Here is a 6,000-nt window from a genome sequence, read left to right on the forward strand (position 1 = left end):
TCAAGTTTCTGCTTTGTTGGAAAGAAAATAATCTACTCATCCAGTAAAAATAACTTGAGACATTTGTAAGTCACAACATTGTTGGTAAGAACTGAATTGATACAATTTATGCCATGGTTGTTAGTTTCCAGTTCAGACACTAGAAAACTGAGTCACTTAACTGGTGTCATTTCAGTGAATTTATATAATTTACATTATATAATCTTTGTGCATGGACATCAGCAGATATGATTAAACATAGGAGAGTGAGGTGTGGACTAGTGAGATTTTTAATTATTACCGTATTTACTCGTGTAATAGACGCACTTTTAATTTTCGAAATTTATAACAAAATGGGGTGCATTCTCTATGCGAGGAAAAATTTTTGTGAAAAAAAAAAAAAAAAAAAACCATTAAAGGTGCGCCAGCTCGAATGCTGAAATAATTGATAGAATTCGTAATGATATGTGGACCGTGACTACACATAGATATATACACAGTGATAATTTGAAAGGTATCCGATCATGGAGGGGGCAAAAAAAAAAAAAGAAACAATTCTTTGTACATATAAATGGTTGTTCTTGCCGTTTTGTAACTGTGCATATTAAAATGCAATTCTTTCTAATTTCTATAGTAAACATATACTTATATGGCAGTTCTCTTGCATTAATTGAGATGCGTCTATTATGCCGGGAATTTTTTTTTAACGCGAAAAATTGGGGTGTGTTCATTACATGGGTAAATATGGTACCTTCCCACACTTTTCTATTAGATGCTCTACAATCTTTACAGTGGTGACATCTACATAAGAGTTGGAGGTCTTGACATGAAATTATGTCTTACTCATGAACGAAGAAAACTTTTATATGCAATAAATCTGCTACATAGAACAAACAGATTTAGTCATTTAATGATGCTGTATATATTTTCCAGCTAAAAATCCATCAATCTTGGTGAAGTTTGAACTCGCGATATTTGGGTCCAGGGAGAATCCCCTAGGCCATAGAGGATAACACACACTTTGTCATCTGTTGTTACACTTCTCTAGTGCGAGTAAAACTTGTAAAATCGGACAGCTCAATTGACTATACACATGTTAGCATGTGGATAAATATTTTAAAAGTTTGGAATTTAATTCCCTGGATGGCAGTTATCAATTATTCTCCCTCTTTCCAGGAAATAATAATAATATATATTTAATGTCATCAAAAAAATCATACAAGTAATGGTGCACCTTCACATTGCTGTATACAGGTACTCACCATAACTATACTTACATTTACATACCGTTGTCAAAGCATATACATGATAGTGATGTCTTACGTATTAATCCTTTAGGTACTCTAATTAACTAGAGCTTAACTATTAGAACTAGAACTTCGTTACAATTGGTATTACAATTACAGCTTTGTCCCTTCATTTGTAACCACATAATAACAGACGAATTTTTTCAGTCAGTATCTGGGGCATCCTATTGCACATATTAGTCTTAACTGTTATTCGTTTTGCAAGTCGATTGTATAATACTACCACCCTAATCTTTATTACAGTTCATTCACATATTTCTAATAAGAATTTCGCTCACATTTCCACACTTTGGATTCTCTCGACCAGATCATGTCCTTCTCTAGTGTTCGGTCCATTCTACCACTCTTCCGATTATTTCATTTGTCCCCATCCCTAGCAATATAATTATTTAAGTCCGCTTTTTAGCCAATTACAATTTATCACACTTTCACCCATATTGTTATTCCCTTCATCACAATTAACACATACAATGCAATTACTTTTTAATCTTCTTAAAAAGATCATCTATTTTTCCCGTTTTTTTCTTTGTCTTGTTTAATTCCCCTATTAAGTCATTTTTCCTAAACGATACCTGTTCTAGTAAACCATTTGCTGTTTCGGGTTCTGGCAGCTTCCCTCTGTTGACGCACTTGACTCCCTCCTTGAAGATTTTTGGTAGATCTGATTTCTTCTACCATCTGTAGATTTACTATGCAACATACTCGTAGCTTGGACATCGATCTCAGGTAACAGCTGTTTATATGTTGAACTCTTTCCAGGAAATGCAGGAATAGTGCCCTTGAATATGCTAAAAGTTCTTGCTTTGAAATGTTAATAGGTAATTCTCCATAAAGCTACACTGATATTGCATGTTCCCCCCAAAGCATTCAGGTAATGGAGAAAGATGAGGTTAATGGGATGGGGAGGGGAGTAATCTGTGTGGAAAGGAAAGTAGAAGAGGGAAGATTAAAAGTTTGTTTACCTGATGTCACTTGCATCATCTGCTCCTGAAACTGTCTTCTCGCTTCCCTTTTTTCCAGTTCTCTCATCTGTAATCATTAGGGACCGGATTTTTATGTAATATCAAGGTGTGAAATATGTACATATTTGTGTAAGAGAAATAAGCTCAATATGTACCAAAATATGTAAAATCATGAAAATATTTAATACCAATATCTGGCAGGTATAGGATAGGTAAGACTCTCCAGTTGTGATTTCATAGAGCACCCGACTTTTTTACCGAACACTTGACACATTACTATTTTTCCATCTGTAATGAAAGCTTCGTCCTTTGCAATCCATAATTTTATTTTTATCGTTAGGGTTGAAGATACAGGGGCCATTTTATTTACGTAAAAGCAGTAGATAAACTCACTTGTGCTTTATAGATATTGTAAGTATTAAAACTGCAGAACTGAGTGAAATGACTGACACATCAGTACTGCAAGCACTGTTTCACTTTACTGGATTAGGAGTAAATAAGAGGAGATGTGGGACACATGCATTTTAGCTGCTCCCTGTAAGAAACAAGTACAGTACCTACTAAAACCTCAGACTATAGGCATTTACAAACTGTTATTTGAAAAGTGACATTTCTGTCTCGTTCAGAAAGGTAGGATTATTTCAGTCGAGAACCATACTTTCTAATTGCTCGGAAAATCCCATTTCCATATAGGTCTACTAAATTTAAAATAAAGAGGACAAGCAATAGTGGTACTTGTCACACCTAAAAAGGCTTTTATCCATTTTTACTTCTCTGAAAGGGGAAAAAAAAAAAAAAAAAAAACCTTCTGCTGGGGAAGTTTACAATTTGAAATACACAGATTTAAAAAGCCTTCCCCAGCAGAAGTTTTCTTTTTTCCTTTCAGAGAAGTAAAAATAAATAAAACCCCTAAATATGTAGATTTATGTAATACCAAGCCATAATATGTAATGTGGGGTAAATATGTAAAAATATGTAGTATCAAATTTTAATATATTAATGGTAATTACAAGATTCGCAAAGATTAGTAATTTGTATATGGTTAGGTTGAAAGGAATATAATATGTAATTACATAAAAATCCGGTCCCTAGTAATCATCTTTTCTCTCCCCTTCTATCTGTGTGGTGTTCTTGTAATCAGACAGTAGCAGGAGTGTATTTCAGGTCTGGCGGCACCAAGGTACTTTTATGATTTTTATATTCTCGTCAAATTTTACATTTTATAAAAAGTAATATTTCAGTCATATTTAATCAGTTTTCTAGTGAGGTCTACTCTGTAGGCTTAACAGCCTGTAGATTGGAACCCATGTATTTTCGTCTGACATTTCATAAGTATTCCTGCCGAAATCGTGGTGGTGATGATGATAATGAAGATGAAGAAGACGACAACAAAGATAACTACTACTGGTACTGCCGAAATCCCAGGGCCAGGGCACTTTTTTATTTAGAAATACACCACTGGAATGTACAATTACATGGTGATGATGAGTCCTTTTACTCTTTAGCAAATTATAAGGCCTTGATGAAGCAGTGCCGATCCAGAATCTTACGTTCTCCAAAGGCTTTTTTCCTCTTGTTTCACCTCTTCCACACTGCATGTCCATGAATTCCATGGTCTTCCTCTAATTCTTTGTTCTAGAGAATACCTGTACAAACAGCGCTCAGTGAGTGCGCGCACTTCTTCGGAGCGGGAGAGCTGTGTTTACTGCTCGCCGAAACAGAGAGGAAGATACGTCAGAATGACATAGACTTGCTATAGGTAGACCACTCAGTTATCTAGTGGAGTGCAGTGTGTAGGCCTATTCTCAGTAACTGTTTCACGTTGCTTACCTACTGCTACAGTACACTATGGAGGAATCTAAAAGACGGAACATAACATTTAATGATTTACAGCTCGAACTTAATGATCTTCAATGTGACCTAAGGGCTAAAGACCGTTTGAATAATACTATTAGCCTGGTTGAGTTTTACAAGACTAAACATTAGCAATAATATGCACGCACAGGCTAGCTGTGAAAATGATTGCTATGTTTGGCTCAACATTTATATTTGTGAGCAACTGTTTGCTATAATCAACTTTAATAAAGGCAGACATCGAACATCTGTAACTGATGTTTCATTACGATCAGTAGGCTACTATTCCTTTCAGCTGCCAACAGCTTAAAACCTCGTTTTGATGTACTGATAAATATAACAAAATGATATTGTACATTTAAGTAGCTATATAATTTCTATTATTTCTGTAAAATAAATATTTCTTTATTAATTAATAATAGTCCAAGATAGTTTTGCAAACACTGAATGGGAATTCATTTCATAAACACTCTTACTAGTACTGTATTTCCTTTTGTGTATATTTTGTATGAGATCATCCCTTCTTCCAGTCCACCCTTATACAGAGCGCACCAAATATCTGCATTCCGCTCATGAGCTGTGAGCCGGCTCAGAGAGTGCAAACCTTGTGCAGGCCTGTTCTAGAGGGTTCAAGAGAAAACAATGCTTGTTCTTCCACTGTCTTTTGATCTTTCCGTAAGGTATACCCAACCCATTCTACTGTCTCTGCTTATTTTAATTGTAATGCATTTCCTCTTGTGTTTGTTTCCATAGGCCTTCGTTTTAAATTATCTTTGGTCAGAATATCCTTTTAAACCTTTATAAGCATCTGTTGATAGTTACCTGTAAGACTAACAGTTACATACAACTTTTTAATTACAAGTTTCTTGTGTGAAGTAGACTGAACCATCAGGATCCACAGTCTGTGATGTGACCACTGAACTATACTCAAAACAGTATATGGTGAGTACCCTGAGACAAGCCTTAACAACCTTTTCACTTATGCTAGATCTATATGAAGCAGAATTGCTAAGGGCTTGTCTCAGATTATATCAGTGGCAAAGCTCTTAAGAAACTTTTGAGACTTAGCCTACCCAAAAAATTTCACTTATTATACCTAGTAACAGTAGTTCTGTAAGTTCGTAATAATGATGTATCACAACACTTGATTTCACTCTGATCCTTAAATATATTAACTTCACTCTTGGCTGTCATCCAGTATGTAGAGTTCAGTGCGAGACTTGTGGCAATAGCCTCAAGCTACGACCTTGACTTGCAAGCTTCAGAGGGGACTGGGAAGGGGGTTTCGATTTGCCACATCTCCATACTAAATAAGGCTAACCTCCGTCACAATAATACATTGCTCTATATTGGTGTTGTATGAATGTGCTGCGCTGTTGAATGTTAGTTTAATCAAATGTGCATGCATCTGTGTTATACATATTAGTTTTGTGCAAAATGGCTCATGCTGAGAGAACATTGAGGTCATTATTTGTAGAATTAAAAGTGAAACCGTTTTCAAGTTGGACATATAAAACAAAATGTACTTAGGAGATTGACACTACATTTACATATTAACATTGCGAATGGAAGAAAACGTTAGACATTTTCGTAATATAAGAAATATCCTTGACTAACAAGGTGCTCAGAGACAAATAAATTATATTGTTATACCTATATTCTATTGAGGATAAAAATTAATAATGAATGGTTATCATCTTCTTGTGAGGTCTTTGTCACGAAAAATGTTGATAGAAAAGCTGAGAAACATCTGCGATATAAAAAGATATAAGGTAAGCAAATTTTTTCAGCCTACCCAGTATTTACACCTTAGCTTCGCCACTGGGTATAGCAGAGATCAAAATGGCTGGCACTTTAGTGCTACCAACCTTGAACATTAAGCACTGATGTTACTTATG

The sequence above is a fragment of the Periplaneta americana genome, chromosome 1 (genome assembly GCF_040183065.1).
Source record: "Periplaneta americana isolate PAMFEO1 chromosome 1, P.americana_PAMFEO1_priV1, whole genome shotgun sequence".
NCBI lineage: Eukaryota > Metazoa > Arthropoda > Insecta > Blattodea > Blattidae > Periplaneta > Periplaneta americana.